Consider the following 11,391-nt stretch of genomic DNA (forward strand, 5'->3'; position numbering starts at 1 on the left):
ATAACCTGAAAGACTTGTTACAAAGATGCCAATACTTCCCAAATTAATTTATAACATAAATGCATTTCCAAGTGTGGATAAAGATATGGAGCAGCAGACTCATTCACTGCCGAAAGGAGTGTAAATCAGTACAACAGCTTTAGGAAACAATTTGGTTACACCTTTTAACGCAAAAATTCCAACCCTAGATGGAGAATCTTTCTTGTGTGCATCAGGAGATATGCATTAAAATGTTTGTTGCAAAAGAAAAGTAGGAAACAGACTAAATGTCCATCAGTAGGAGAATGATAATAGTGGTGTATTCATAGAATGAAATACCGTGCATATTATGTACAGCAGTACAAAGAACTATAGCTGTATTTCTTAACAGATTAATCTCAAAAACAATGTTGAATGAAAGAAGCAAGTTACTGGAAGGATATGAATAGTATTTATGTAAGTTTTAAAGCCTGGAAAACAATAATATATAGTGTTTATGCTTATATTGTCTTTTTATGAATCTATAGAAACATGCCTAAGAATGATAAATGGGGAGTTTATATTGGTGATTATCTCTGGGGAGAAAGGAAAGGGCATGAAAATGGGAAGAGAGGGTTTGCAAAAAAAAAAACACCTTTTTTTTTTTTAAGATCTGTTTGTTTCTATGTTAGAAATCTTTCATCATTAAACAATGTTTTATCCTGAATGAAATGAGCTATCCTGGATTGGATCCTGAAACAGAAGAAGGACATTAGTGGAAAAACTGGTGATATCCAAATAAAGTCTGGAGTTTAGTAAATAGTATGTACCAATGTTGGTTTTGTAGTTTTGACAGATTTACCATGGTAATGTAAGATGTTAACATTAGGGGAAATTAGTTAAAGGAACCTCTGTATCATCTTAGCAACTTTTCTAAAAATCTAGTTGTTTCCAAATAGGTTTTCTTTCCAAATAGAAAGAACACAAACAAGGGGAGTGAGAGAGGGCTTCCTTCTGAGCAAGGAGCCTGATGCGGGGCTTGATCCCAGGACCCTGGGATCATGACCTGAGCCGAAGGCAGAAGCTTAATGACTGAGCCACCCAGGTGCCCCACCAAATAGGTTTTTAAAAGTGGGGGGTGGATTTTATTTTTTTTTAAATGATCCTCACAGCTATTTCCCCTGATTCCTGCCCTCCCCACTGTCTATCCTGACCTCTGTTTCTATGTGGATTCACTCTTGATAAGTCCCTGAGGACATTCCTGCCTGGGTTTAATGCTTCTGGCCTTCTTGTGTTCTGAACATCTATATGCCCTACTTTAGAACACTCTTAGGGGTGCCTGGGTGGCTCAGTTGGTTGAGTGTCCGGCTCTTGACTTTGGCTCGGGTCATGATCTCAGGGTCGTGAGATCCAGCCCCATGTGGGGCTCACACTCAGCATGGAGACGGCTTGTCCCTCTTCTTCTGCCCAAGCCCCCACCCCCCCCGCCCCCGCAGCCTGCATGTGTGGATGTGCACACGCTCTCTCTCAAATATATAAATAAAAATCTTTTAAAAAATACTCTTAGAGGGCAAGACCAGTCTCTTTGTGAAGTTGGCTTTATTTCCATTTAATGGGTTGTTTGGTAGTCACCCAAGGTTCAAAGATCTTATAGCCAGAAGGGGCCCTAAAAGAGCACCCTGTCCAGATTCTTTCTGAGTGGAGGTAAGGCAGGGGAGTTATTTCAAAAGGAACATCCGGAGGCCAGCAAGGCTGAGGAAATCCGTGAGCAGGGATGACTGGAACCCAGATTTTCCCTCCTAAGATGATCTTTGTTTTCAACCTCATTGCCTCTCATAATAAAGACAAAGGAGGTTGAACAGTCTCCTTATTTGTTTGTTTTGAAAACCAGAGGAAAAGAGTTATATATCACCCAGAAATGGTTTCAGTGACTGAAAACACTGAAGCCAGAGAGGTCAAGGCCAGGTTGATACATCTTTTTATCTCTTTGCTATAAACCTTCTTTGGATTGGAGACTGCCTTACCCTGACAGCAGAGTGGGCTGGGGTGGTAAGGAAACTTAAGAGCTATAGAATGCCTCTGTGTCCCTCCATACTTTTTTTTTTTTTTTTTTTAAGATTTTATTTATTTATTTGACAGAGCGAGAGCACAAGCTGGGGGAGTGGGAGAAGCGGGCTCCCCTGAGCAGGGAGCCCGATGTGATGCAGGGCTTGACCTGGGATCGGCTGGGATCATGATCTGAGCTGAAGGCAGGCGCTTAACTGACTGAGCCACCCAGGTGCCCCTGTGTCCCTCCATCCTTATCACAACCTGTTTTACAGATGAGGTAAGGCTTAGAAAGGATATAGGATTGGAACACTTAAATGACTCTCCTAAGGTCACCAAACTAATAAGAGGTAGGCCTATTGAGATACTGTTTTGTGATAAATTTGTCCATGGTTTCTGGAAGTAACTTCTAAAACCTTTGTAATTTCTTAAGTGATAAGAGCTATAAGGGCGTCTTTTGTTCTCAGCTCCTGAAATAGCTCTAGGCCATAAAGATGAAATGGGTGTTGTTTTTGTTATTCACAACAAGCCCCTTTTAATCACACCTGAGGTTGTTAATGAAGTGATTTTTGGAAAGCCCCTAGATAACCATAGGAAGGGGGCTAGTTGCCAGAGGAACCAACCAAGTGATCAGAGGGTTAGAACTTTCAGTTCAAACTCCTGATCTCTGGGGAGGGGAGAAGGGCTGGAGATAGACTTAAATCACCAACAGCCAATGATGTAATCAATCATACCTATGTAATGAAAACCCATAAGAGGTTTTATGGAAATCCATAAAAACCAAAAGGATGGGGTTTGGGGAGCTTCCAGGATGGTGAACATCCACATGCCAGGAGAGTGATGCATCCCAAACTTCATGGGTACAGAAGCTCCTGTGCTTGGAACCCTTCCAGACCTCACCCTACCTATCTCTTCATCTGGCTGTTCATTCCTGTCTTTAGTATCCCTTGTAATAAACCATCAATCCAGTAAGTAAACTGTTTTCTTGAGTTCTGTGAGCTTTCCTAGCAGATGATCAAACCCAAGGAGGGAGTTGTGGGACTTCTGATTTATAGCCAGTCAGTCATAAGTATGGGTAACAACAACCTGGACTTGCAGTTGGCATCTGGGATGGTGGCAGTCGGTGGGATCTGATGCTATCTCCAGGCAGATAGTGTCAGAATTGAGTTAAATTGTGGGACACCCAGCTAGTACCTACCTGAGAATTGCTTGGTGGGGGAAAAACCTATACATATTTGGTGACCAGCAGTGAGACAGTGTTGTCATAGAGTAGAGAAAAACAAAGGAGCATTCTCCTTTCATACTTAGAGGAAGCCATGGCTGGCTCTAAGAACTCATAATTAAGGAAGACCCCTCTGAAGGCAGGATAAATTCCCCCGAGCTGACTGCTGCTCTTGGAACAGCTGGGGCTAGGAATGATGTAGAACATGAGCCAAGGCATTACAACAGCCTGGAACAGGCTGAGAAGAGCTTGGGGGTGGTTGGTGGGGGAGGGGTGGGGAAGGGGGAGAGCATCAGGCCTGCTGGACCTGCAGGCCACTGTGAACTCTTCCCCCTGGAAAAGAGGAAGTCACAATGGTCGGTTCACTCCTCCCACCCCTAATTCCTCCATCCCATTCCAGCTGCAGGGGCCATGTCTGCTGGCCTGCCTGGGGAGGCCTCTCTAAAACCAAGGGCCTCACTTTGTCTCGGTTTGGTTGTGTAAAGAGGCTTGTGTGACTGAAGAGTACTCCTCAGGGCTTGACTGAGGTGATGTGAGTGAAAGTAAACTGTAAATCACTATATAAATGTGGTTGTTGGCTGAACAAAGTGTAAACCTGGGAGGTTTGTGGGGACAAGGGAGGAAAAGTGCCTCTTGAGAGAGGTCTCCCAGAAGAATATGAGATTAGTTGAGGTTCAGTGAATTCCTTTGTTGCTAACTCAAGAAGCATATTTGAAGGGATAAGCTCCCTCACTTAGAGCAGAGCATCCCAGACTTGTCACCATAGTGACAATGCTCAAACAGAGGCTTAAATCCCAGAAAACACCAGGTCATAAGGAGACCTTTGGAGCCAAGATTCTCCAGTAGAGGACTCAGCTATTGTGTACTATGGAGGCGAGGGGCAGGGAGTTTGAATAGCTTCCCTTCCTTCCTGTTTCTTGCTGTGGGGCTTTTGTTTTGGTCTTTCTCTCTGGATTGATGTGGCCTTTGGAAAGAGGTGCATCCCTGCAGATGGAACTGGTCTTCATTAAAACGTATGTCAGAAGCTGGAGGCACTAACAATGAACTATCCAAAAAGGAAATTAAGAAAATCCCATTTACAATAGCATCAAAAAGAATAAAATACTTAGGAATACACTTAACCAACGAGGTAAGACTTGTACACTGAAAACTCTAAGATATTGATGAAAGAAATGGAAGAGGACACAAATAAATGGAGAGGTAGCCCGGGTTCATGGACTGGAAGAATTACTGTTGTTAAAATGTCAGTACTATCCAAAGCAACCTAGGGATTCAGTGCAATCCCTATCAAAATTCCAATGACATTTTTTTTTAAAAGAAATAGAAAAAAACAATTCTAAAATTTGTACGAAACCACAAAAGACTGCAACTAGCCAAAGCAATCTTGAGAAAGGAAAACAGAGCTGGAAGCATCACATTTCCTGATCTCAAACTATGTTACAAAGATATAACAATCTTAACAGTGTTGTTCTGGCATAAAAACAGACACATAGTTCAATAGAATAGAGGGCCCAGAAATAAACCCATGCATATATGGACAACTAATCTTTGACAAGGTGTCCAAGAATACACAATGAGAAAAAGAGAGTCTTTTCAATAAATGGTGTTGGGAAAACTGGATTATCCACATGCAAAAGAATGAAATTGGACCTTATCTTATACCATCCACAAAAATCAAATCAAAATGGATTAAATACTGAAACTATAAAATTCCTAGAAGAAAATGTAGGGGAAAAGCTCCTTGACATTGGTCTTGGCTATGGTTTTTGGATATGACACCCAAAACTCAGGGAAAAAAAAGTAAAAATAAATATGTGGGACCACATCAAACTAAAGAGTTTTGTGCTGTAAAGGAAGCCATCAACAAAGGCAACCTATGGAATGGGAGAAAATATTTGCAAACCATATATCTAATTTGGCATTAATAATCTAAAATATATTAGGGAACTCATACAACTCATTAGCAAAACCCCTCTAAATTATCCAATTAAAAAATAAGCAAAGAACCTGAGTAGATATTTTTCCAAAGAAGACATCCACATGGCCAACAGGGATATGAAAAGGTGCTTGACATCACTAATCATCAGAGAAATGCAAGTCAAAACTGCAGTGAGATACCAACTCATACCCATCAGGATAGCTGTTATTAAAAAGACAAGTAACAGGGGCGCCTGGGTGGCTCAGTCATTAGCGTCTGCCTTCGGCTCAGGTCATGATCCCAGGGTTCTGGGATCGAGCCCCGCATCGGGCTCCCTGCTCGGAGGGAAGCCTGCTTCTCCCTCTTCCATTCCCCCCTGCTTGTGTTCCTGCTCTCGCTCTCTGTCAAATAAATAAATAAAATCTTTAAAAAAAAAAAAAAAGACAAGTAACAAATGCTGGTGAGGATATGGAGGAAAAGGAACCTGTTTTCACTGTTGGAGGGAATGTAATTTGGTACAGCCATTATGGAAAAAGGTATGGCAGTTCCTCAAAAAGTTAAAAATAGAACTACCATAGGATCCAGCAATCCCACTTCTGTATATATATCCAAAGAAACTAGAATCAGTATCTGAAAGAGATACACGCATGTCTATGTTTATTGCAACAGCATTTACAACAGCTAAGATACAGAAACAACCTAGTGTTGGCTGATGGCTGAATGGCTAAAGCAAATGTGACGCACATACACATACATACACCCGTGAATATTACTCAGCCATTAAAAATAAGGAAATCCTGCCATTTGACAACATGGGTGAAACTGGAGGTTATTATTCTAGGTAAAATAAGCCAGACAGAAGAAGACATGTACTGTATGATCTCACTTATATGTGGAATCTTAAAAAACGAAACTCGTAGAGCCAGAGAGTAGAATGGTGGTTGCCAGCAGCTAGAGGTAGGTCCTAGGTGGGAAAATGGGAGATGTTGGTCAAAGCATACAAACTTTGAGTTTTGAGATGAACAAGTTCTGGAGACCTAATATGCCACCTAATAGATACCATATTGTATACTTGAAATTTGCTAAGAGGGTACATCTGAAGTGTTCTCACCACACACGCACACTCACACACACACACACACGTATGCTAACTGTGAAGTAATAGCTGTGTTGATTATCTCAGTCCTTTCACAGTGTATACCTATATCAAACCATCACATTGTACACTCTAAGAAGGAGGAGGAGGAAGAGAAGGAGGAGGAAGAGAAGGTGCTGCTGCAGCTAGAGGCATCTCTCTTTCAGGCCCTTTTCCTTCTTGGGAATACTGTGAACTTACCATTCTGGAACTGAACAGAGTTCTCTGTAAAGTCAGTCACCTTGCCCTTTGCCTCTTAGAACATGGATCAATCTGCAGTAAGCCACACATACTCTCCTTTTTGTCCTGCTAGCTCAGAAAGTCCAGCTTTTGCTACCTCACAGGGGAAGGGTAACAGAACCTTGCAAGCAGGCTAACCTATAGGCCATGGTCACTTGCCACTGGTCACTGGGCTTGTCTGGCCTCTTTAAACTACACCCTGATATGCAAGGATTTATTAAAACACATGATTGTTTTTTTTTTCTGATCTCTTGTTTCATCTGTCTGGCTGAATATTCCTTCTAAACTTCATGGCTTCCCTCAACTTTGACATTCATCTGGCCTTCTGCAGCTCTGCTTTGATGATCTGGTTCCTAGACTTGGGTCTGCTTTGATCCTTGGAACACTGAGACTTAAGCTATAGAATTGCCAATAGAAGGGTGGTGAGGGGTGTCCAGATTCTGCCACTCATCCTGGTCCCAGCTCTCCCCCTCATGAGCCATGTTCCCCTCCCACTGCAGTAGCCCAAGACCATAGTGTAAGCCCCACCGCCCCAAGCTCTTTGTCTTCAGTTATCAGAGTCTGTACATCCTACACTGACAGGACCAACATAGTGTCTGGCCTGGCAGCACACTGGAAGCCGGCCAGATCTGTACTAGACATGGTCCTACCTTAAGGCACTTGTGGTCTGGTGATTGATGTGACTCTAGACTATCAGCTCCTCAAAGGGATATTTGGCTGTTTTGCTTTGTCCATTAGTGTATTCCCTATGCTAAGAACAGTGACTGGTATGTAAGTGTTTAATAAAAATGTGTCAAATAAATGAATGAGTACATAGAACTTCCACATGCAATGTCAAAAGAGAGAAGTACAACAATGAATAGGGGCATTTCAGAAGGATGAGATATTGATAGAGAAAGCCAACAGACAAGTTGATCTTTTCTGTAAATATTGACTATATAATTCTTTGGAATTCAGTGAGACATGTCTTATGGTCTCTTGCAGGTTAATTTGTGAAAATATTTCCTATATGTTTGCAAAGAATACAGGCATACCTCCAAGATATTTCAGGTTTGGTTCTAGACCATTGCAATGAAACAAGTCAAATGAACTTTTTGTTTTCCCAGTGCATATAAACACTGTGTTTACACTATACTATAATCTATTAAGTGTGCAATAGCATTATGTCTAAAAAAAAAAAAAAAACAACGTACATACCTTAACTAAAAAATACTTTATTGCTAAAAATGCTAACCATCATCTGAGCTTTCAGTGAGTTGTAATTTTTTGCTGGTGGAGGGTCTTGCCTTGGTGATGGCTGCTGAGCAATCAGGGTAGTGGTTGCTGCAATTGGGGTGGCTGTGGCAATTTCTTAAAATAAGACAACAGTGAAGTTTGCTGCTTTGATTGACTCTTCCTCTCACAAATGATTTCCCTGTAGCATTGATGCTGTTTGATAGCATTTTACCCACTATAGAACTTCTTTTAAAAATTGGTGTCAGTCTTCTCAAACCCTGCTGCTGCTTTTCAACTGAATATTCTAAATCCTTTGTTGTCATTTCAACAAGAGTAGATTCCATCTCAAGAAACCACTTTCTTTGCTCAACCATGAGAAGCAATTCCTCATCCATTAAAGTCTCACATGAGATAGCAGCAATTCAGTCACATCTTCAGGCTCCACTTCTAATTCTAGTTCTCTTGCTGTTTCCTGCCCCATCTGCAGTTACTTCCTCCACTGCAGTCCTGAACCCCTCAAAGTCATCACTGAGGATTGGAATCAATCTCCTGTTAATGTTGCTATTTTGACTTCTTATGAATCACAAATGTTCTTAATGGCACTTAGAATGGTGAATCCTTCCCAGAAAGTTTTTAATTTACTTTGCCCAGATCCATCAGAGGAATCATTGTCTATGGCAGCAATAGCCTTATGAAATGTATTTCTTGAATAATAAGACTTAAAAGTTGAAATTACTTCTTTTTTAAAAAATTTGAAGATTGTCAACCAGTCTTTTATTTTTTTAATTTTTAATTTTTTTCCATATACTTTTTACTTACACCATGATAGCTTGATCTGAAGTTTGGGGGTGGATTTTTTTTTCATCATGATAAGTGTACTCTTTAATCCCCATCACCTATTTCACCCATCCTCCCCTCACCTCCCTCTGGCAGCCATCAGTTTGTTTTCTGTAGTTAAGAGTCTGTTTCTTGGTTTATCTCTCTTTTTTTTTCCTTTTGCTCCTTTGTTTTGTTTCTTAAATTCCACATGAGTGAGATCATATGATATTTATCTTTCTCTGACTGATTTATTTCACTTAGCATTATACTCTCTAGCTCTATTTATGTTGTTGCAAATGGCAAGATTTCAATAATTTTTTTGACTGAATAATATTCCATTGTGTATATATATATATACATACCACATCTTCTTTTTCCACTTATCTATTGATGGGCACTTGGGTTGCTTCCATAGTTTGTCTGTGGTAAATAATGCTACAATAAACATAGGGGTGCATTTATCCATTTGGTTTAGTGTTTTTGTATTTTTGTGGCAAATACCCAGTAGTGTCATTACTGGATTGTAGGGTAGTTCTATTTTTAATTTTTTGAGGAACCTCCATAGTGTTTTCCACAGTGGCCATACCAGTTTGCATTCTCACCAACAGTGCAAAAGTTTTCCTTATTCTCCACATCCTTCCCAACACCCGTTGTTTCTTATGTTTTTGATTTTCTCCATTCTGACAGGTGTGAGGTGATATCTCATTGTAGTTTTGATTTACATTTCCCTGATTGTAAGTGATGATGAGCATCTTTTCATGTGGCTGTTGTCCATTTAGATGTCTCCTTTGGAGAAATGTCTGTTCATGTCTTCTCCCATTTTTTAATTGGGTTGTTTTTAGGTGTTGAGATTTGTAAGTTCTTTATGTATTTTGTATGTCATTTGTAAATATCTTCTCCCATTCCATAGGTTGCCTTTTAGTTTTGTTGTTTGTTTTCTTTGCTGTAGAGAAACTATTTTGATATAGTCCCAATAGTTTGTTTTTGCTTTTATATCCCTTGCCTCAGGAGACATATCTAGAAAAATTTTGCTATAGTCAACATCAGAGAAATTACTGCCTGAGCTCTCTTCAAGGATTTTTATGGTTTCAGTCTCACATTTAGGTCTTTAATTGATTTTGAGTTTATTTTTGTGTATGGTGAAAGAAAGAGGTCCAGTTTCATTCTTTTGCATGTAGCTGTCCAGTTGTCCCATCACCATTTGTTGAACAGACTGTCTTTTCCCCACTGTATATTCATTCATTCCTCCTTTGTCAAAGATTAATTGACCATATAATTGGGAGTTTATTTCTGGGTTTTCTATTCTATTCTATTGATCTGTGTGTATTTTTATGCCAATACCATACTGTTTTAATTACTCTCGCTTTGTAATATAACTTTAAGTCTGGAATTGAGATACCCCCAGTTTTGTTTTTCTTTTTCAAGATTGCTTTGGCTATTTGTGGTCTTTTATGGTTCCATACAAATTTTAGGATTGTTTTTTCTAGTTCTGTGAAAAATGCTGTTGATATTTTGATAGGGATTGCATTAAAGGCATAGATTGCTTTGGTTAGTATAGACATTTTAACAATATTTGTTCTTCCAACCCATGAGCATGGAATGTCTTTCCACTTCTTTGTGTCATCTTGCATTTTTTTCATCAGTGTTTTATAATTTTTGGAGTACAGGTCTTTCACCTTTTGGGCTAAGTTTATCCCTAGATATTGTTTTGGTGCAATTGTAAATGGGGTTGTTTTCTTAATTTCACTTTGTACTGCTTCATTATTCTTGTATAGGAGTGCAACAAATTTCTGTACATTGATTTTGTATCCTGTGCCTTTACTAAATTCATTTATCAATTTTTTATTAGTTTTTTGGTGGAGTTTTTAGGGTTTCTATATAGAGTATCATGTCATCTGCAAATACTAGGACTTTTACTTCTTCCTTACCAATTTGGATGCTTTTTATTTCTTCATGTTGTCTAATTGCTATGGCTAGGACTTCCACTACTATGTTGAATAAAAGTGTTCAGAGTGGACATTCTTGTCTTGTTCCTGACCTTAGGGGAAAAGCTTTTAGTTTTTTACCATTGAGTATGATGTTGGCCGTGGGTTTTTCATAAAGGCCTTTTTTATGTTGAGGTATAGTCCCTTTAAACCTACTTTGTTGAGGGGTTTTATCATGAATGGATGTGATTTTTCTGCATCTTTTGAAATGATCATATGGTTTTTATCCTTTTTCTTATTGACGTGACATATCACATTGGTTGATTTGTAAATATTGAACCACCCTTGCATCCCAGGAATAAATCGCACTTGATCATGGGGTATGATTTTTTTTTTTTAATGTATTGTTGAATTCTGTTTGCTAGTATTTTGTTGAGGATTTTAGCATCTATGTTCATGAAAGATACTGGCCTGTAGTACTCTTTTTTTGTGCTGTCTTTATATGGTTTTGGTATCAGTGTGATACTGACTTCACAGAATGAATTTGGAAGTTTTCCTTCCTCTTCTGTTTTTTGGAATAGTTTGAGAAGAATAGGTATTAACTCTTCTTTATTTTTTAAAAAGATTTTATTTGACAGAGAGAGACACAATGAGAGAGGGAACCCAAGCAGGGGGAGTGGGAGAGAGAGAAGCAGGCTTCCTGTGGGGCAGGGAGCCCAATGCGGGGCTTGATCCCAGGACCCTGGGATCATGACCTGAGCCGAAGGCAGATGCTTAACGACTGAGCCACCCAGGTGCCCCAGTATTAACTCTTCTTTAAATGTTTGCTAGAATTCGCCTGTGAAACGATCTGGTCCTGGAATTTTGTTTGTTGGGAGTTTATTGACTACTGATTTCAGTTTCATTGCCTGTA

The sequence above is a fragment of the Mirounga leonina genome, unplaced genomic scaffold, assembly GCF_011800145.1.
Source record: "Mirounga leonina isolate KUSES-001 unplaced genomic scaffold, KU_Mleo_1.0 Mir_115, whole genome shotgun sequence".
NCBI lineage: Eukaryota > Metazoa > Chordata > Mammalia > Carnivora > Phocidae > Mirounga > Mirounga leonina.